The 23,938-nt window shown below is 32.6% G+C and overlaps 1 protein-coding gene and 1 long non-coding RNA gene across 2 annotated transcripts in view; one reads left to right on the forward strand and one right to left on the reverse strand.

The window, feature by feature from the left end:
- The window catches only part of LOC129951788 (bone morphogenetic protein receptor type-1B), a 209,149-nt gene that overhangs the window by 175,553 nt on the left and 9,658 nt on the right, over positions 1-23,938 (reverse strand). The window lies entirely within an intron of this gene.
- On the forward strand, positions 3,824-5,137 carry LOC129951789 (uncharacterized). Its single transcript, XR_008782229.1, has 3 exons — positions 3,824-4,292; positions 4,348-4,430; positions 4,742-5,137. It is a non-coding gene; the product is annotated as an uncharacterized LOC129951789 (long non-coding RNA).

Raw genomic sequence — 23,938 nt, forward strand, 5'->3', positions numbered from 1 at the left:
TTTATACGATTCAAAACAGAGGCAGCAGCAGCTAAAGCTAAAGCCAAAGCCAGCATTGGCCACATGCCCCATAAATACTGAAACGTCGCAGCATTTTGTGGCGACTGCTTTTGGTTTTCGACCCATAAAAACAACACCACCAACAACAACAACAAGGACACATCTCGTAGTTTTGCACATTTCAAAGCCCAAGACTAAGAAGGCGGTATCTTTGCTGGGGCTATTACTACAACGACAACAAAGATGGCAGCAGACGTGGCTTTGGCACATTCATTGTGAAGCCCTTCTGAGGCCGCCACAAATTTAACACACCGCAGAACGTCTTGAGTGTCCGTCTACCGCTGGGCCAAAGGATTTATAGTTCTCCAATCCAAGCACCAACCACATGAATAGAGAGTACACAAAAAAAGTCCGTTTTCTTAACTTCAATTCTGGCAATGAAGTTGATGCCGAAGTTGATGATGATGATGATGGTAAAGGATCGATTCTATTGAAAGTCTCACTCGAGACTTCTTTCTTCTTATTTTGCAATATTGTTCGTCTGGGGAAGTCGTATACGCATTGCGGGATAAAGGTTTAATATATCACTCTGATTTAGGAAATATCTTCGTAAGAATGAAGGCGTGAAAAAAGTTTAACAAAGAACCAAAACAAAAGACCTTCGCATTCATATGCAAGAGCTAGCCAAGCCAAGCCAAGCCAGCTAAAGCCGGGGCTATAGAAATATTTTATGTATAATGTACCCTTTCTAAACCTATAATCGGGCTTGGGTCATCATCAGATGTGACATTCAGAATAGAGAAGCAGCTTGCGCAGGAAATATGTATACGATACGAGTTTTGTGGCAGCTCGGCTTGTGGTATGGTGGCGGAAAAGATGTAAGGATTTTATATCTTTGAGATCTAATGGTTGTGTGTTGTGTTTGTGTGTACGACAAAGACGACGACGAGAATGGAATGAAGAGGACGTGTTGAAATATTTATTCGTTCAAGTTCCTGGATAGTTTTATTTTGTTTTATATAGAAATTTAATGTAGGCAGAAAAATATATAAGATAAATGTTTTGAAGAATTTTGTAGGGAAGAGTTTTGATGTTGCAAAGAAAATTCTTTAGAAATCATTGGTTCTTATCAGTTTTACTATTTTCCTAGAAAAAAATATATAAACGTGGTTTGAAATTTTAAAAACGAGATAATAGCTAACGACATAAACGACTTAATACCAAGTATCAATAGGTCGAAAAGAAGATGTAACAGTCAAAGATATAGCAAATTATGTTAAAAACTTGCTTAAAGTCTTGGAAGCCTTCCTTGCATAAGTTTAAGGTAACTTTTTAATTCTACAGTGATCGGACCAGAAGCTCTAGCTGATCAGTTAGAACTTTTAACCAGAATTTTGAAGCCGTACAAAAATAGATTGAAATATTTTCTAAACAAAAAAGCAACAGCACAGTGACATTTTTGATTGCTTTTAAATTTCAATATGGTAAAAAAAGTGCACATTTCAAAAATTAATATTTCCATTTAAAATCGTTAACCAATAACATTAAAGGTCTTCCTTTGTATTTTTAATGCTTAAATTGATTTTAAATTAATGCTTCCTTAGCATACTAAGTCGTTATCTACAAATGTCAAAAATAACACCTATTTATTTGTTAAAACAAAATCTCTGAAATTTTATGAAAAAAACAATTTCAAAATGTAATTTTTATCAAAATGACGTTCTTATTGAAAAATTGCTGAAGGCCAACTTTTGCAAAAGCTAAACAAAATTTTGTTTGCAAAGGCATTGATTTTATTTTGTAATAATTTAATTTTAAATTTACTTTCCAAATAAAAATAACGTAGTTGACGTCGAGTACATACGCAAAACAAATGTACAATATGTAAACGTCATATTAACAAATGTCAAATGCTTAAATGTCAAAAGCATTTTCATCACATATGTAAACGTCAAAAGCGCATGCATTAAAATTGACTTAAGTTAATCAAATAAATTTAATCTAAAAAGAACAGTTACGAATTTGATAGCAATATCCATGTTACAAAATGTAATGTAAATCCTAAATTTTTGTAAATATTATGCTTTGGAATGCAACTACAAAACCAAAGTTCTTACAAAACTGTCAAATCAAAAGTCTTTTTGATCAACAACTAGTTTCTATTGTAAAAGTCAGATCAATGTTGTTTTCTTTTCGTTTAAATCAGTGTCAAATTTTCATTCAACATTCATTGTTTTTGATTTATGTATTAAATCTACAAGAATGTACCATTTAATTTGATTGATGTTGGTGCGGCAAAGGGGGTGAAATCATCCGATTTAAGAACTAAAATGAATTAATTTCTTTCATCCCACAATCGAATTCGGAAAAAGGGTGAACAAAATGGGTTTGACAGATTTGAATAAAAAATAAATTAATATTTTTATTACGAATGGAAATGAAACCTCAAAAGTGCTTAAAACTTGCTCATTATCATCAAAGATTTATTTATTCATTGCTTTTTTAATTAACTTTTAAAACTAAACTAAACTTAATTGTATCTCTAAATTTGATACAAAACTGGAAGTAAGTGTGACATTTCAACATAACCGTAGAAAATATTAAAATAAATAAATAAATAATAAGTTACAACTCTCAACCATTCCTGTGTGCGAGTAATGTTGTCAGGGATGGAAGATAATACTATTTGTTTTAAATATTCTTGTTTTGCATTTATGACAATATAGATTCCTTCTTAGACTTAAGGATTTTTAATACAATCACCAATAAACCCAACGGATATGGTTTGTAATTAAACCAAACATTTTAAATCATTAGTAAACGAAGAGGAATTTAATTGGAAGTTAATCTGTTCCTAACGAAAAGAAAAAAAGCAAAACTATAAAACGCATCTAAAGCCTTCTCAAGCTAGTTAAAACTTTTTTAAGTATCATGATATTTGTTAAACTTTTAACTTTGTCGCTAATGATACTTTATTCTTTAGGACTAACTTCAAATTAATAGTGACTAACAGATTAAAAATTAAAAAGGTCAATAAAACAATCATTAAAAATAAGTTAACTGCTACTTAGAAATCATGATGCAGCTCTTTGTAGAATAAAAAATGACTTCTTGATGCATTTAAAAAAAAAAACAAGTAGCGAATTATGATCTTGGCCTCAAATTAAAACGTTCTCGTTTCAATAACTTCTACAAAAATCGCAATAAGACAAACAAAAAATGATAAAATAAACTTTATGGCATACAAAAGAAAAACAATAAAGTTCTCATTAACTCTTGGAGTGAAATATAAACTTTAACCATGTCGATAGGTTGATCAAAGGCTTAGTTTATAGCCTGAGAGTGGAGGTTGTAAAAAACGTTCTTATTCATAGTTAAAGTGTATTCCTATTATTTTGAATGTTTATTCGAGAGCTGTTAAATCCTTGATTTTCTGGAAATTTAGTTCTGGGGTGGAATCTATAACTATAATTTTCGCAATGAAAGAAAGAAAATATTCCAGTCGTTTGTGCAAGCGTCTGATAGCTCTATTCGGAAAAAACATATTTGTTTCAAAACGACTATCACATTTTTGTTGTGACAGCTTTTTAGGTATCACTTTGACTATCACCTTACAAAATAAATTCGTTTATTTTTATTGTCAATTATCAACAATCAGCATAGTCGATTCCACCCCTGATCTACAAAATCAACATTTTGGGAAATAATTGCTTTATTTTAAAACTCGAGTAAACGCGAAAGGTTCCTTAAAAGATATAATAAAGGATACTTCTGTTATCCTACAGAGCACGACAGTTAAATAAATCCTTACCTCAGACAAAAATATCAAATACAAAGGGACAACACAACTGCTCAAACTATAAACTACAGTAAACAACTTTTAAGCGGGGAGAGATTTTGTGTTACCCCCAACTGAGGCTTATCTTAATGAAGGCAAGCGATTTAATAAACTACGCCACTGTGCAACGACGAGTAAAGACAAAAACAAAACAAAAATGAAATGAAATAAAAACAAAAGCAAATTGAAGACCTGAAACTTGAGGATAGAAATTGCAAACTATCCTCATCCACACAGGTAGATTCGCGGTCACACCTTAGGAGCACCACGAACGATACGATGACGACGATGGTGTTATGAAGTTGAAGCTGCAACTTAAAGTTGAAGATGGAGTGTAAAGGGTTGAAGCTGTCGTAAAAAATCATCAGTGTTGGGTTCTGTTGACCGTTTCCACTGAGAAGAGACTTTTGGCTAAGACAAAAAATAAAAATCAAGGAGGATAAAAAAAGTTGCGGTATCGAATTTCAAAAGAATATACTAACCCAGAGAATAATAATAATTCTTTTTAGCACACATCGCATCAACTAACTAATAATACACAAACACAAATACAGCGACGGAAAAAACAATAGGACCACTTTTTGAAATACAGGTATTGACTTACAAAACAAAAGCTTAATTTTCTAGCGTACAGTTTTTTTTTGTTGATATTGTTTTGTTTTGCTCCAAAATTGTTTTAGGCTTTTGGCTTATGAGTAATACTAACCATTATTTTATCATCAAAATCATTGTTTTTTTATTAATTCTAATTATCTTCGTAATATTTCAACAAAATCTAAATTATTATTTAGAAATAAGGCTTAAAAAAATGTTAACAAATAAAAAGTGGTTATTTTATTGTGTCCGTAACTGTATACATATAAGTCAGTAGGTTCGACGATATTTATTTTTATTTCATTGCAGGTGTTGGAGAGATCTTGAAACCAAACGGCGAGATGTGAGATGAAAGGCGACGACACGTTCAAAAGAAGCCGACTTTTCCCGCCTGCACTAATTGAGTGCGACATATGAAGGTATTGTATTTTGTTATATAGTGATGGAAAAAAAGGAGATCTCGGATGAATATAAAATAAACCAACGAACGAACGCACGAAATGAAATGGATTTTTTTTTTTTGAACGAGAAGATCATTGAATGGAAATAAATTTGAAGTGTGAACAACTGTCAGAGAGACGTGTTGTGGGTTGACAGTTTTGTCGTAGGAGAAACGACACACGTTCACAAAGAAGACAAGAAGAGAAGGCTCTTGTCAAAAATATAAAAGAAAAAAAGGGAAATAATAAAAAGGTGTTGTTTTGTATTGTTATGTGATGATGATTCCTGGAAAAGGTTTTACATCTTCTTATTTTTTTTTCAACTTCAACTTTTGTTTAATCACGAATTCTTGCATAATTTTAAACCCCTTTTCGACTTAGTTTATGTATTCGACAAAAAAAAAATATCAGTTTCAAGCAATAAATTGACAAAACTGTCAAAATAAAAGTTCGAATGCAATAAGACTGCGATCTGTGACTACTATCGCCATCACCACACACAACTTCTTTGAATTTGTTTATGTGTCAACAAAACTGTCAAAATACTTTGCAGCTATCAACGCATCGTCTAGATCGTATTGTTGGAGTGATAAATTTGCTCCACGAGTAGTGTCAGCAATTTGCTTCATAGCAAATCTTTTTTTTAAATTGTTTGAATTTAAATAAAAAACCTATTTTAAGACTTTGCTATTTTTTTCTTTTTCATTTGAACCACCTTTCAAAAGTGACAATGTAAATTTGAAATCAGAATGAGTTTAAAATTCACACGATATCGATTAATTAATGACGGTTGAAAAAAATACTCGACTTAAAAGACCTGAAAAAATAGTAGTGTGGTCTTTTTTCATTAAGAATTATGTTAAACATTTTGCCGCCTTCGAAGAAAAATGAAAGGCTTAGAATTGGCTATGAAAAAGACGATTCATGGAATCGCAAAAGTCTTAGATGGCATAGAAAGGGGTTTATTTATGGTTAACAAAATCAAAAGTTATAGTTATATTTATAGTGGGAATTATTTTATGTTTTAAGCTGTTTTTTGTTTCTTAAAGATTTTTAATTCAAATTTATTTTGCTGACAAGTTTATGCTGATACAGGGTGACTAATAATAATTGAAAGATTCGATATAAAAAATATCTTCTCTATTTTCGATAAAAGTACAAGTCAATAGGTTCAGGTTAATTTTTAAATGTGGCAACAAATGTGAACAATAATTTGATTGCTAAATCGGTGCTCTGTTTCATGAGCCCAAATGAAATGAAAATGAAAAATGTGGTCTAGCCCGTACATAACATGATTTAAAATACAGCTAAGTTGATGTATGCACAACTTGTAAGTTATTTCATGCACCCGCTCAAGGCCATCGTCAAAATAAAAACCTCAATTTGAATAATTCCAATTGTGTGCACTATCGAACTTGAAAATAAAAAATCAAAAAAATATTAAAAACTCTCAAAAAAAATGTGTTTATAATTCAAATGTCTGTTTTTACCTGAACGCAGTATATGGCTTATGGGGGTAACCTCAATGACCACTTCTTATGAAATCGTGCATACCACACATTAAATACCTCCGCATGATTTTCATCAACGTTAGGTAAACCAAAAAAGGAGAGGCAGTTAGTTGGTTGGTGGTAGCTAGCAGCTATTGCTAGTAGCGCTGGGAAGCAAACAACAAAAATAAAAAGCTCCATCTCTGCTCACTTAACTAAACTACAACAATTTATAACCAATAACGTCAAAAACTATTTTTTTCTTTTAAGGTTTTTGAATATGCAAAAGAAAATTGCCCTCGCTGTTGATGGCTGCTCCCACATACAACATACATCACATCAAAACAATTGTTGCACATTTTTTGTAATGTTGTGGCTATGCTGCGGTGAGGATGAAGACTATGTGTGGCTATGGTTGGTTATGGTGGTTATCATGGTGCCGACAAGCATTTTTGCTTTGGTGGCGTTGATTGCGGTTTAAACACCAATCAAGCGTTTCGTTTCTCTCTTTTTTGTAGTAAGTAAATTCGCCGCTCTAGTTTTTTGTTGGTGATTGTTTGTTCTTTTCTGCTGCCTTGCAGACTCCAAATTGGTCTATCAGCTTTGGTTAATTTTATATTTTTGCACGATTCGACGATGGTGATGATGATGATGGAAAAGATACTTTGATATTAACAAAAATAGTAAATGATCTCACATTAAGAAGGTGAAGCATTGTAAAAAATAGTTAAAATGCCATGTTGGTCGCTTATTGACAGCCACATTCGTTATAAAGTCAACGAACGGGTTTTTTAACATTCGAAATGAAGATGACAGATGACTTCTTTTTTCTTTTTTTTTGAAAATCGGCTGATTAAAACATAATTGATCAATTATCCTGCTTCAAGTCGTGAATCGTGAAAATTCAAACGTTCGATTATTATTCCATAATTATTGATTGCAATTTTTGATTTCGGCAAACAAAAAAGAAACTACTGTCCGATTGGTATCTTGTTTTGCGGACAATTTAAGAAGTGTCAAAATAAGAAATCGATGGGATATATGGTTTTAAGCTGTCCATAAATTAAATCACAAGAATTTTCATATTTCTCATCTTACACAACGTCCTGTGTCACATTATAACTGATCAAATCCTTTTTAGCATTGTGACGCAACTTGGACAAATTAGTTTATGTCATACAAATTTTTTCACTTCTAAAAACAGAATATTGGAAAGTTTGCCATAATGCAGGGTACATTATCTTATCCCTTATTAGTTTCAAGCAGTGGCAAGTCGTAATATGCCTATAATGTTTTTTTAGTGTTAAACCGCAAGCCGCCACCGCTACCACTACCGCCGAGGAGTGGGTGATAGTTAGGAGCTAGAAAAAAATAACAAAAATAAAATTAAATAAAAATGTTAAAACTCCATATTCGATTGCACTTACGAACTATAATGTTCATGTCCATCGTAAGCCTCGTTGAAGCCATCAACGCTTAACATTTATCCACATATATGGCACAAAGATTAGACAACCATATTAAGAGCATCCAACGTACACAGGCATACCACAAACAAAAAGAGATGATGCACTTTTTTGGCTGAAAGCGATTCTTAGAGTTTCGCGGTTTTCGCTTCGGAGTCATAGTCGGATTCGGATGCACACACGTCTAGTGACCATTTATGCGAATACCGCCACCGCACCATCTAAGGTGATGACGTCTTCTAATTCCTATAAAGTCTTCGTCTTCTTTTTCTTGGTTTTCCTTCTTCTTCTTCTTTGAAATCGTCTTATTGGCTTTTTTTATATAATAGCCCTGCTTGGACCGCGAGAGCTAGATACCAAGCTAACTATGATGACTATATGGCTGATTGGGATTCTCTTCCTTTTGTGAGAGAGCTCGCAACAAATTCCAAAATTACAGTAGTTACTGTGCGGCTAGTTGCCTTTAATGGAAAGTAAAATGCTTATTCTGCAATGCAATGCAGTCCTTGTATTGTGATGCATAGATACGTCCAACTAAGTCTTTCCTTTACCATTATAGGTTCATTATATTGCAGTAGGTACGTTTTGTGCTATGCTCATGCTAGTACCTATTTTCTTTACTGGTACTCTTAATAAACCGCTTATAGAAATACCATCGATTTTGAATCGATACTTGAAACGGACTTTGTGGTTACTTTTTATGTTGTTTTTTTTGTATTTGTTTTCTTTTGGCAAATTTATGGAGAAATAATTTCTTTAGACATCGGGGTAGGCTTTGTGGAGAGCATGTAAGTTATCGTCGTTAAGTGCAATCAATGATTTTTAATTGAAAATGATGGCTTTGCCGGTATACAAGAGAGTATATTGATGCAAGTAAGATATTGATGTGAACGAACCATACCATATTGTCGGCGGCGGCAGTGGCGGTTTGGTTTTCTCCTTTTTTTTTTGTTTGTTTAAAGATGCTGTATAGATTGGCCAGGAGTTCAAAGAACGTTGATATACAAAGTTGATGATTTGAATTCAATTTCTTTAACCAATAATCGATAATTGATTGGTCATATGGCGAACTCGTGTGTACCAATTGCTAGCGCATGCATAAATTATTTTTCATTTTAAAATTTGCCGAAGAGAGAAGTTGGGGTGAAGAGAATTAAACATGATCCAATAAAAATGACTAATAGAAACATTTTCAATTCAGTGCATTTATGATGTGTGTACTTCCATAATGTTGAGATTATGCAGGTTGAAATGAAGGTCAACCGGTAATCGGTATTGACATTAGTCTCCTAAGTGACTAGAACCTTGTCTACCCAAAATCCATTCAAGCGGTTTATACAATTACTGATGGGTAGTAATAAAATCTTTCATACACTCAATTTCTTTTAATTGAAAAAGTGTGTTAGTGTGTTGAAATTTTGACCACCATATACATCGAAAAATGTTTAAAATCCGACTCGGTGTATGATTTCGGCTAACAAATCAAGGTGATTTTGAAGGGATTGAAATTCATCTTTTATATTAGAAATCGTCGTCTCGGTATAAGGAATATGGCAACCATAAAATCGACAGCTTTGATAATTGTTCATAATTTTTAGAAGCTGCACATACTGCTTAACAAAATAGACCGAATAAATGACAGATATAAATATGATCTTCCTTCCAAATAGAAACTTCTTCGGTCCAATTATCCATATAAAAACTATTAGTATCCAAAAATCGTTTAGGTTGGATTGAACCATGGCATTTATTGATTTCCACGTAATTCTAAGTAATTAAGGTGTTATTTCTGAACATTGTATCAGTACTGCCTGTCCTTTTTAAAGGAAGTCGAACCCTCAAGAGAATAATGATAAATGTAATACACTTTCCAAAAACTCAATGAAATCTGGTGTTTTATAGGTTCTATCAAAAAGTACGTATACGCCAGAGTGTACCCCACATGTTTTTAGTCAGAAAAAATGCATTTGAATGGATTTCAAACCAATTCTTGAATAGAGTGCAATTAAAGTAAATATTTTCAATGATCGAGTCAACTTATTTGGAGTCTTTTTGGGTCAGAAATCAACATGAACTAATTTTCTCTGAAAATAAAAAAATGTTACTACACTTCGATTGCAACGGAATCTTGGGGAATCATGTTTTTAATTTTTAACTGGAGCTTTGTTTGTTTACTTGTCAGTTGATAGAATAATGATTGTAGTGCACACTGAAACGCACATAGCACTTGTTCTTAGTTTATTTTCATTTTTTCGCGCTGCACACTTCCAAAACGCAAATATATCATTTAATAAATAGATCACTATTTTCATACAGACTTTACGATTCCGACTATTGGAAGAACTAGAGTTCTTTGGTCTATTATGACTGAGCTGATCATGTTAAGCTGAACGGAACAAACGCACAGACGTTTGGAACATTGATGAGTGGTTTGTTTTGAAGAAGCAAAACATTAGACCTTAATAATAATTACATTTAATGTTGAGGTCCAAATTTGTATGAAATTGACCTACATACACATTTGCTATTATTTATAAACGATACATTCTATGAACTTATTATTAAAGTTGACTTTGAACAATAAATCATTTTGGTTTGAAAAAAAATGGACTTAACATTTGGTACTTTTACCCAAACTTTAAATTTGAAGAATTTGAAAGAAGCCATTATCAATAAAACACTCTTTGCACTTTGGAATACATCATTTTTTTTAGAAATGAGAGGGGTTGGTTTCGATATTTAACAAGTACTTGAGTATGTCAACGGTCTAAAGACTTTTTCAAACGAAATTTGACCTAGCACCCCAACACATTTTGGTTGCGATTAAAAACTTACCAAGCCTTTTTTAATATATCGCAGCAGACATTTTTTGGCTTACCCAACTTAGCTTATCCTTTGCTGGAGTTGAAATTGAAAAAAAGGAAAACTCTCAAAACGAAACGATGTATTTTTGTTCATACAAGCGTATCGTCGTCAACGACACAATAATCGTGCTACTAACTTCAACTTGAAACAAATTAATCAACATTTATTGCTGGCTTTTACATCATGAGAGACACACAACTTGAGGCTGTGCTTCCTTCATGGATAAACGTACGACCAAGCGACGATCAACAAGCGACGACGACGACACGACGGTAGGTACACTGGCTTCACCCCACAAAAAAGTACTTATATGTAGCTGTTACAACTGCTTGCTGGCAATAAGGCAATTCTCATATCAAAGTGATGATCTACAGATTATTCACGCGCCCAAGACACGCCTCGGACAAATTTATTTGCCAGAGTGGTCTCTTAGTTTATTTTCAGTTTTTTTTTTGTTTGATACTTGTTTGAAACTCATTTTGTCAATGAAGGAAAGAAAAATTAAGACAAGCTAAAGTGCACTAATCAAAGCCGGCATAAGCACGCACGGATCATGGCTAATTTGCTGAGTAAAATGCTCTAACCAAGTGTAATAAATTTGCATTTCTGAGGCCCAATGATTTATGGCTGAATTCGAAAGCAATTGGTATTTACCTGGAATTGTGATATCTATCAAATCGATCAACTTATAAACCTACCTACCTATAGCTTCTATATAATCGACTCCAGAGGACCAGAGGCTATAGTGTAGTGGTGATCGAATTTGTGTGTTTTTGCCTTCATTTTGGCGATCGACGATGACGACATCGTCCGTCGGTCAGTCGGAGTTTAAGAGAGTCATTGGAAGTAGGATCAGTGTGAAAATAAAAACAAACAAAAAATGGAAGCATTCAGCAAGAGAGAAAGAGAGAATGCGACATGAAATTTTGTGTTCATGGTTTATAATTAATTGCATTTATTTTTTTTCCTTAAATTCAGACAAAATATAATAAAAAGAAACAAAAATGAAATTAGACAAAATATAGTGTACTGTGAGATAAATTGGTGTTTTTGCTGGACAACATCACGATTAATTAGTTTAGTTAAGTTTTAGACTATGAGCTCTTGTTTTTAAAACTAACTTAGCATTGTAAATACTCTCGACATTCGTATCTTGCGTATGACTTCGAGCCTAGTGAAAGTCTCCTTTTTTGTGGCAAACTTATAACACACACAATTTATTTTTTTTCTTATAGATAATAAATGATTTTTGGTTTTTGCGTATACAGATTTTACATGTTAAACAAAACATCGACAGGATATGAATTAGACTTTACAGGTGTTGTAGTTTTATTGCTTGTCATTTATCAAAAAATATAAACTCCACTTCAAAAATAATAATTTATCGTTACAAAACAAAATGAAGTTTTAAGATTTATGTTTTAGTTCTGTTTCAGTTGTGGAAGAATTGCGGGTGACGGTTGAAGTTATTTAATGGCAATAATTAAATTTTAAACTTTACTTAAACTCCAATTAGCATTGAAGTTTAATTTAAATAAAAACCATAAAAAGCTATTGGACATAAGACCTCTAGCAGGTGGGCAAACAAAAAACACATGAATTATTTGCATAATTTTTTGAGGAGTTTACTATATCTATAGAATTTAAAAAAAAATGACTACACAAAAATTAGTTCAAATTTTAAAAATACATAAGTATTGAAATTAGTAAGATAAAATAACAGAATTTTTCAGTATGCCAAATTTTTACCGACTATTTGTAAATGACAATATTTAAGAACTACATATACAGTAGCGAGCAAAAAAAATGCAAACGAAAAAGGTTAAAAGAGTTTTCTATGATAACTAAGTCATTTTACATCGTTATGCTACCAAATTTGGCACACAATATTGAAAATGTTGTATTTTCACGAAACAGGGTCGATTTGTGGAATATTTTACTTCAAGGCAATTATTTGGCCAAAAGTCTACCTAAATATGCGTTTTTAGCCGAGCAAAAAAAATGCAAATATGTGAAAAACAATAAATTAAAGTGATTTATTCATATTTTTTGATAACATTTTTTCGTTTTTAGTTCATATTATATTTATTCATATTAATATTTTGTTGCGAAGCCTTTATTCGAAACAACAGCGCGCAATCTTCTTGGCATTGAGTCTATTAAAGACTCCAAAACATTTGATGGTATTTGTTCCCATTCCGATCGAATGTGATCCATCAGCTGTGCACAATTTGAGTGCTTCCGCTTCCTAATCTCCCGATCTACAAGATCCCATAAATTTTCTATGGGATTGAGATCAGGAGATTGCGGTGGCCACTCCAGAACATCGATATTGGCCTCTTCCAAGTAGCTCCTTACTAACCGGCTGGTATGTTTTGGGTCGTTGTCGTGTTGAAATAGGCTATTTTCGGGCATATTGGATCGAAAATGTGGAAGCATATGGCTTTCCAAAATGTCCCTGTACATTTCGGCATTCATCCGACCACTTATTTGACACAATTGACCCACTCCTTCACGAGAAAACGAACCTTAAAAATAGCAGAGCTATTAATTTCATTTCTTGACTATCTTATATTACCTACCCCACACCATAACCGATCCTCCTCCATGTTTAATGGTAGGAACTTGATACTTGGGGTTATAACGATGTCCTGGAGGCCTTCGCACATAGTGAATGCCATCTGATGAGAACAAGTTAAACTTGCTCTCATCGCTCCATAAGACCTTAGCCCACTGTTCGCTTGTCCAGTGGATATGGCGCCTCGCAAAGTCAAGCCGCTTTCTTCTATTGATGGAACTTATGAAAGGTTTTTTGGCCGGCCGTCTTTCAAAAAGTTCCGCATCGACTAAACGTCGTCTGATTGTATGCACTCCTACGTTAACATCATATTGCTCGTTTACATCTTGCATAATTTCCACCGCAGTTTTTAGAGGATGGACTTTAGCTTGTCTTTCAATGATTCGGTCTAGCCTGGAGGTTGTCTTGCGTGGGCGGCCACTACCAACCTTCCGATTGGCATCCCCTCGTGCCCGATATCTGGAGACAATGCGCGAAACTGTTGATATCGCCACTCCAAACTCCAATGCAATATCCTGCATGAACCGTCCGTTATTAACAGCATTTATGATAGCTTTTTTGCTATCTGTCGATAGGTGGTTCTATTTATTACATATTCCAATTGATTTATACAAAAAAATATATTTATTTTACTTACCTTCGTAGAAATATTTGCCGTTTGCATTTTTTTTGCTCGCACTGAAAACCTTATTTACCACTTAAAATTTTTTCTGACGACACCAGACGAGCAGCACGGTAATAATGCTTATCAATATCAAACCTCCACATACTGTGATTACATTGTACAAAAACAAAAGCCAGTTTTTACCGTTACGAAAAATACAGTTTACAATTATTGCTTTTGAGCTCTTTGTTTGCATTTTTTTTGCTCGCTACTGTATATATTTGTCCATAAAAATTAAGGGTATAATGTTATAGAACTGTTAAGTTTAGTTGCAATAAAAACGAATTGCTAAAAAATCAATATTTTAAAACGAAAATACTGTACCAGAAATCCTTAAATCAAAACAAAAAAGCAAAAGTAAAAATGTCAAAATTATAATCCCCAGTTTAAGCATTACAATACTTCAATAATAACAAAAACCAAACTCCAAAGGCACGAAGGCCAACATTAAAATTCCCATACCAAAATAGCATAACACAAATTCTTAAACCAAAATCCCAAAACTAAAAATCAATCCCTTAAAAACCAAAACCCAGAATATAAAAATCCTCATACAAATTTTAAAGTATTTAAAATAACAATTCCAAATTCAAGAATTGTAATAGATAATTATTTAAGAGCAAAACTTACGAATCTAAGAGTCCAAATCTAAGATCCCAAAATTTGGAAATAAAAATAACGAAATTTGGAAAAAAATCCCAAAAGCAACTAAACTTTAGAAATCTTGAAAATACAATACCAAAACCAAGTGGGCAAAACTTAATGAAAATCCCAAAAAAATCGAAGCCTATTTCCCAAACCGATATTAAGAATTTAACTAATAAATACAAATTTCAAAACCAAAATCGTCAAATCTACGGATAAAAAGCTTAAATTTGAATGAATCAAAAATTATTAATTCAAAAAAACTAAATTTTAAATCCAAGATCCCTAATGGAAGATTTATATTATCGAAATCAAAAACGCAAATGGACGAAAATCCCAAGACATTATCTACTAACCATAATTCCAAAAACAAAATTTCGCAAACAAAGTGCTGCACCTATAGTCCCAAAAGAAAAATGATGCTAATCACAAAATGAAGGTAACATCCCAACAAAAAAATATACTCAACTCATAATCAAAAAACTAAAACCCAACCAAAATCCAAAAAAAGTTTAGAAAACCAAAATCCATAACTAAATGGCTGCAACAGAATTCCTAAACGAAAATCCCAAAACCTAAAATACAAACCAAAATCTTTAAGCCTAGTGAATCAAAAAAATCACAAAACTAAAATCCGTAACCTAAACCTTAAAACCCAAAAACGAAGTCTCAGAACTAAGTTCTGGAAACCAAAATGATATAAGAAGTTTGTTAATAGGAATTTCGAATAAATTTTGTATCTTTGTCAAAACCACAATTCTGAAGCTGAGAGCTAAAAAGGATATTGCGTAGGACTCTGAAAGAATTTAGGAATTTCGTTTTTAAAGATTAAGTAAGCGAGTTATTAACAACTTTTGAATCCATGGATAAAGATGAAACTTCTAATTATTTTGAAACATTCTGCATAACTGAAGTTAAACTCAAAATGTATTCAAAACACAGAGGTCGTAGCTTTAAAAACTCACGCAAATTTCATTCATTACCAACTTAGCTTTAATTTTTTCAAACTTTAAAATTATTAGCTCTTAATCTACAAACCATAATCCCAAAAACAAAATTTCACAAACAAAGTGCTGCAACTATAGTCCCAAAAGAAAAATGGTGCTAATCACAAAATGAAGGTAACATCCCAACAAAAAAATATACTCAACTCATAATCAAAAAACTAAAACCCAACCAAAATCCAAAAAAGGTTTAGAAAACCAAAATCCATAACTAAATGGCTGCAACAGAATTCCTAAACGAAAATCCCAAAACCTAAAATACTAACCAAAATCTTTAAGCCTAGTGAATCAAAAAAATCACAAAACTAAAATCCGTAACCTAAACCTTAAAACCCAAAAACGAAGTCTCAGAACTAAGTTCTGGAAACCAAAATGATATAAGAAGTTTGTTAATAGGAATTTCGAATAAATTTTGTATCTTTGTCAAAACCACAATTCTGAAGCTGAGAGCTAAAAAGGATATTGCGTAGGACTCTGAAAGAATTTAGGAATTTCGTTTTTAAAGATTAAGTAAGCGAGTTATTAACAACTTTTGAATCCATGGATAAAGATGAAACTTCTAATTATTTTGAAACATTCTGCATAACAGAAGTTAAATTCAAAAAGTATTCAAAACACAAAGGTCGTAGCTTTAAAAACTCACGCAAATTTCATTCATTACCAACTTAGCTTTAATTTTTTCAAACTTTAAAATTATTAGCTCTTAATAGTTTTCCAATTATAAAACCCACATGACCATATTGATCGAGTGGTTAAGAGTACAACGAAACAACCAACTCTCAGCTTTTACTGCTGCTGCTGGTACTGAAATGGTTCGCTCATGTACCCATGTTATGTACAATAATAATTATTATTATTAATACCCTAGATTGGTAATTATCAAACTCATACAAATTTAATACCAATAACTAAACAAGAAAAAATTCATTCAACCAGAATATGTACATAGTTGCTGTTTTTTTCCAATTTTTTTTTTATTTTACGCTAATGAGTTTGAACCCATTAGCCTAGAGCTATAATAGAGGTGCACAAGTTTTTCTTCTTATCCGCAACTTAAGCGATTTGTGTATGTTAACACTTAAAAATATATATAAAGTGAGTGCAAAAGCAACACACAATTTGACGCTGACGACAACCACTGTTGGCAAAAAAGAAAAAATGTAAAAATTAATGACAGAATGGAGAAATACAAAAATATGTACACCTGATGGCTGTTGACAGAAAAATATCGTGTTTTAAAATTAATGACTTTTGATAAGTTCATTTGGTTTGGGAATATTGAGTTTAAAATAAATTCAAAATAGAAACGATAGAAATAAAGAAGAAGTAGACCTTTTTCACCTTTACCCTAATTTTAGCGAAACTAATTATTGTTGTTTCATCTCTTCGTAAACCTGGTCAGTTTATTGATCTTTGATCCAAGTCAAGACAAAGATAAGATGAATGATGAAATTGAAGTAGAATTTAAATAGTGGAAACAAGCCTTAATTTAGATATGTTGTTCCAGTTTTTAATGGTCTACATCAAACTTAACCTTTTTAAAGTTTAAAAAATGGTAGTGAAAGCCAAAAAACAAGCACCTACACACTACTTAGCCATTAATGAAAACTTAGCTTTGCCTTTAACGTCAATTAAACAACAACAAAAAACATCGAGGGCAATGCTTCTGCTTGTTTTTTTAAAGATATCTTGCCACCGACTGCGACGATCGTTGTTAAAACATTTAGACAAAACAAAAATAAAATAATAAACATCAAATTAATTCGAAATATTTTATAGCTTTCTATAACAAAACCCAATTAAATCCAAACAAGAATAGGAAACTTTTTTCGAAAACTATAATCAAAACCAGAACATTTAAAAATCGTTAAAAAAGAAGTCATCAATATTCTGTGACGGCTAATGTCTGATCATAAAACAAAAAAGCAAAGCGAAACTAAAAAGTTTAACATTATAATTTAAGAACATATCTACATAAATATGTATGTAGTTAAAACAATGTAATTACTATTTTTATGACACCATTAACCCATCAACACCTGACTTTGATTTTTTTTGAAAATGGCGCATGTCCAATATGTTTAAATGTTCATATGCTAATAAGGAAGAGGACGACTTTTCTATACGAATTTAAATGGTAGTTTTGGATCGTAAAATATTTAAAGTGTATGTTATAAAATAATCATTATTTCCTGCAAGCAAAGAACAATGTACCGTACATAAGTATAAATTATATTGAATTTATAATTATTATTATTTTCGATTTAAATTGCACTCATTGGGTTTCCGTTCTAAAAGTATACCTGCGATTGTTTTCAAGTTCTTTTTATTTCATCATGTCTTTTTACGTATCACACCTGATTTTGTTCTGGATTATGGTAGAGTAGTGTAATCGTACAAAAAATGTTTATTTTTACCGACTTACCGACAGCGTTTCCAGGCGTTCTGGAGTACTCAGAAAATCCCGAATTTCAAAGGGTTGTCACTCAAACTTATAAAAACAATAATTATCAAATAAAATGTTTTAACTTTGAAAATAGTTTTATATTTGTAACTAAGCAAACCTAACCTAACGAATGATGTAGTTTTTGCAAATTGACAGCTGTCACACAAATTGGAACTATTATAAGATCCGTTCCTTTACCCTGAATTTCTATATACGGTCATTAATCTTAGTCCGTCAGTGTAGTCAGAATTAAAAGATCTTGAAAAGAATTTTAAGCTTTAGATCTTTCTAAAAAGTCCAATGACAGAATGTTTTTCAAGGGCGCTGTTCACATTAGACTCTTTTGGTGCAACTCGTTTTAAGGTCTCATAACTGTGTCTCTCTCCCACTTGATAGTTAAAAACTTGCAGGAAAGTGAGGCAGACATTTTTAAATGTGGGGATTGGGAGAGAGATACAATTGTGCACTATTTCTCTTTATTAATAGATTGGGTAAACTATGTTGCATCGATTAAGTCTTTTTTCATCAAACATAAAAAATATTGGGATGAACTTTTGGAATAACCCCAGAAAGGGTTTTAGTTTTTAACTCAAAGAAGTCATTACTTCAGCTCTAGATAAAAGGCGTCAAGTACATATGTAAGTTTCTATGAAAATTTTAATTTGGGCCTTAACTATATCAGAAATAAGATTTGCTCTTAAACATGCTTTATTTTGGAACTCCAATATACAAATTCGAGTTCAGGGGCTTAACACTGTTTTTCGATTCGAAAGGGAAATTTTTCTTAACGACCAAAGAGATTTAACTCAAAAAAGCTGTAGTGCCGAAACCCAAAATACTGGTATTTAAAATCAACAATACTTCAAATTCTTAAGAAAAAAACTCTAGTTTAAAAAATGCGTAAAAAGTGCTTCAGATTCAAAGGTACTTTTAAAGAACTCGAAAGTTACTTTAAAAGTACGCGAAAAGTACTTACAATCACTTTTTTTTTAAATACAGGGTCACTGATTTTTCAGTTTCTAAAGAAAAGCTTACTAAACACACTGCGATACACATTTGATAAACATTTGGTTTATTTGTAAAGTTTGGACATTGTTTTACAGTTTGAAAAACAATATTATTTAATTGGGTATCAAATACCTGTAATACCAACTCTAGAACTTGGAAAATACTGCTGTGCAAATGTATGTACATAGGTACCTCACAAATCTTTTTTTAAGTTTCTATGATCTTATTTTCAAGATTTTGGCCTTAAAAATTCACCATCATTCAGTTGTAACACAAAAATCACTGTAAGTCGTTAAATAAACCTGTTTGCCTGTTTCGTCATCTTAGAGCAACTTTGTACGACTTTAGATGCAGAAAACCTGGAGCCTGTGCGCATTGCTTATGTTATATGAGAAGGAATGGTGCATTGTAACTTCTTTCCTATCTCGTGAAGTAAATGATGTGCAAGAAGTAGTAGCAAACTGATTGACTGATGTCTGATGGGAGAAGATGAAAATAAAGAGAAAAGATGGTAATATATGTATGGTGTTATTTCTTTTTACTTTTTTTTCGTTTACACCAGAGAAATAAGAATTATTACTCTGAAGGCGCCAAAAGTCTGCGCAAATCTGTCAAAAATCCAATGAACATTTTAAAATAAATGATGAGGAGTAAGCCCTTTAAGATGTGTTGTGGTTTGTTGGTAGGTTAGTTAGGCAGGGGTACACACACGTAGAGGTTTTGTTGTGATGGTAGTTTATTCTTAACTTCAAATAAAAATAAAAAAAAAAGTTTTAAAAATTGAACTGAAGGTAACACATAAAGAAGATGGTCAGAATTGCCATCAGAAGAAGAAGAAGAAGAAGAAGAAGAGTTAGGGTCTTGAGGCCAAACGAGCATAATTTAACTGATTTATCGTTGGGTTATCGTTCGCTATGTTGTATAGTGCGTTTGAGCTTGCATATGTTGCATAGTGAATTGTATCAAGATCCACATAAATACATGAGTCTTTCTTTTTTAAGTTTGAACGAAAAAAGATAAGAAGTTTTATAATGAAACTAAAAAAACGCTAGAGGGCGCGTGTGAGAAGAATAATCATCACAAATGATTGATATCAGAATTTCTTCTGCGTAATCTTTTCTTTTCGTTTATTTTGGTTTTTGAATTTGATGGGCGAAACACAGTAGTAAAGGGGGCAACAAATTATTGTTGTAAATACCAATTTAAGTGTCAGTTTGATTATAATTTTAATTCGTCCAGACAAATATTCACTTCTTTTTGAAAAATAAAATTGAGACTGGGTGATTTTTAAATCTATAGAGGATAATTATATTGTTTGAGATTGTTATAGTGTCAAACTGATGACATTAATTTTGAAATTGATTGGTACCTTCTTTGAAAGAGTATAACACTACGTTTTTTTGAGTAGGTAGCATTTTGCATGTTCGAAAAAAGCTTCAGCAAAAAATTTGCAAGGTATAATATAAGCTGCAACCACATATTGAGATGTTTTTTTTTTTTTCAAAACTAAATTTGGGTATCATTTTGTAGTCCACCTTTGTCACACTCACTATATCACTTTTATGACAAGATTCATCTTTGAATAGCCTTCATTTTCAGCTACAGCCATCACTTTTTAAACTGTCATTTTTTGACACTTGACAAGTAAAAACTATGCCATTACTAGAAATGGAAGTATACAATCTCTTACAACGCATTGAAATTGTCAAAATTTTGTAGTCACAGTTTTGCAGTGGAGATTTTTACAGATTAGTGTTCGTGTTAATTCTCCAAGAGGCGATCCCAAAAGCCCAAGAAGATCTTTGTTACAACACCTTAAGAGCTTTGATTTCGGATCCCGTGAAAGGTTTATGCTAATGACGCTTTACAATCGATTCAAGACCCCCGAGATAGAATTCTTGAAACTCTCTTATTGGAAACCTCTATAGCTTATTTTCTTTAAAAAATCTCGTAACATTACGAAAATACATACATCGGAATACAGAACAAACTTTCGATAAAATATAAGACCTCTTAAAACACAAACATTTGTTGATGTAAAATATATTAGCCCCACAAGTTTTACCAAAAAAAACTTATAACCCAAATATAAATTCTGGAAGTCTGATAAATCCCTTGCAATATAATCCAGACCCTATAATTATAGGATCTTTCGGAACGTGTATTAGAAGTTTCTTACAAAAAAACAATTATAATTGAAAAAGACAGTTTTAATATTTAGTTTGTGTATTCGGAAAAGTAACTCCAAAAAAATACCTCCGAAAATAATACAACTCCTATAAAGCTCCAAAAATACAATATTTTTTACTAAAAACGAAAATTTTCTATGAACAATCTTACAACTGAATACATTTTGTATAAATCATAATCCTCCGAACTATGAAAAATAATTTATAATTTGAAGAATTTCAATACTCCCAAAACCATTATGATGTGAAAAATATAAAAGATGTATTATACCTCGTATCGTGAAGTTCATATTAATTCCTTCAAAAAGTATCACAGAAAAATGTTAGCTTTACATGTTTTTGGAGTTTTGCGATAAGTCAACTGCTCTGGAGTATTAAAAGTTAAGAAAAAGATATTTAACAGTTTAGGTTAATCGACAACTATAAAAGAACTATAAAAGTCTTCAATAGCCAATAATAAATTACAAATCATTTGGACCTAAGAAAGCAGTATAGGTACTCAAAATTGACTTTTCAAAAATACGTATTTTTTAAATAAGACAATAATTTCATAGAATATCTCTTTCACAAAGGAAAAATATCTTGAGTCGACGCAACCGATAATCGCTTTTCTAAACAAAACCTTTTGCCATCGCCAGAATGACATGCTGATAGGAGTTGTAAGGTATTTTATCCACATAAGATGTTGTGTTCAATAGAATTGATTGAAAAAAAATGAATGATATGTAAACCATATAATTGACTTAAGATACTTTACCCAAATCTAAAGAGGAAGGTTTAAGAGTCTAAACCAACTCAAGAAGTTTCTCAAAACAAATTCCAAGAATGAACTTATGTTTGAAACCAACTATTAAAAACTAACCAAACTATCTTATGTCACAGCTTACTGATTCTAAGAAGCCTATGTTTGAAATGTTCTTTCGATTCTAATAATTAAGTTTGTTTCCTAATGGAAAACATTAAAAATTGATTTGATATAATTGACTTTATCACTTGACTACTCATTTCTACTTTCATAACTGAAATAGTTAAATTTTAATTGTAATCAATAACTTATTGAACATAAAAAATAATAATTATTATTAGGCCTTCCTACTACTCCATCTTATAATCATAAAACTTTCCGATAAAAACCTTGCATCAACATTTCCTAACAAATAAGATCCCACCATTTGCACTTGTGTATCTGCTAGTGTAAAGCCTCACCGTTTTCGAAGGCGTCAAAATCATATTAAGCCCAACACCTTTTGGAGTTGGCTCCTTGTCGGTGGCTTTCCCCTTGGGGTATCTTCACCACACAAGCAAACCAAATCAAACCAACATTTTATTATAACGTTGCAGTTGTAGGTACATTTAATGAAGCATCCGAAGGAAAAATAATTCCCTTGTGCCCTGACGTCTCTGCGTGCTTTTTCGACGTTCCTTGAGTGCTTCTCGATGTTATATAGCCTTTAAGAGTCAAAGCCAAATCCAATATAGCGTCTGAGAAACTTAAAAGAAAATTCTTAGCTTTTTTTCTGCTTTTTTGTTTTTGCTCTAGAGAGCAAACGATTCCGTGTTTAAAATATGCCAAGAACCTGAATGCCTCCGTCTCATGCCGAACCAAAAGCAAATAGTCCACCAACCAAACCGACTGTGTGTCGGACGACCGGGCATTCCATGGCCAATGCGGGATTCTCTTTTTCTCGCAAAAACACAAAATACCTTTTATGAGCTCAACGCGGCTGCAAGCAATGATCTCCACGTCCGTCCGTCGTCGTATAGTTGCAGTCGTAGTCGTTGTCCATTTGAAAGTTACGACCAACATCACTCCATAGGTTTTCTTCTGCTTCTTCTTGGGCTATATGTGGTAATGTACGATGCGATGGTAACGACGACGACATCCCAGAGATTCCACATTCCCATTTCGAAAGCCAACGAACGTTTTCGTTTTGCAATAGCCGTCGTATTCATCGTCAACGTTGTATAGAATTCACTTGCCTCTTGGACTTGAGCCAGCCAAACAGACGAATGGAAGAACGGTGTCGGGACGACGCAATGCTGGAACAAATCCCATGACGTAGAATCTCTTGTTTGGGTTAATTTGATAATGGCTCCCGCTCTCACTCTCTCTCTCTCTCTCGTAACAAGATATTCTCGACCAAGAGAAAACAATCGTTAAAGTAATGCATTTTGTGGTACAACAAGAGAATTTTAAGTAAACCCAGCACCAAGAGATGGCCGGGCCCGAGCTCCGAGCTCCAAGAGTAGAACACACAAATGATTTTAAAATGCGTAAGTCTTTTTGGTCTTGTCGTCATCGCCATCGCCATCCTTTCCTTAGGTAGCCACATAAGTGCGTGGATATTCATGTGATGATTGCACCAAAAGAATTTTTAATTAATGAAAATAAAAGAAGAATTTCGAATTGAAAATTTGTTGGTCATACTTGAGGTCTTCTCCATTCGTCTTGGTCTTGGTCTGGATTCAAGTCTTTTTAAAAGTCACCGAAATAAGGAAAATGGAGACTGACTATATAAGACCGACGACGACGACGGTCAAGACGAAAAACAGTGAAATTTAATTTCGTATTCACAGCCGAGGTGTTTTAAGACACCTTTTTGGTGTGTTCCCGGCAGCCAGAGCAAAAGGTTGGAGATTCTTTATTTGTTTTTTTTTGTCTTCTTTTTCTTCTTGAATAATTTTTGTGGACCTTTAAATGTAGGCGGTCT

The sequence above is a fragment of the Eupeodes corollae genome, chromosome 3, assembly GCF_945859685.1.
Source record: "Eupeodes corollae chromosome 3, idEupCoro1.1, whole genome shotgun sequence".
Classification (NCBI taxonomy): domain Eukaryota; kingdom Metazoa; phylum Arthropoda; class Insecta; order Diptera; family Syrphidae; genus Eupeodes; species Eupeodes corollae.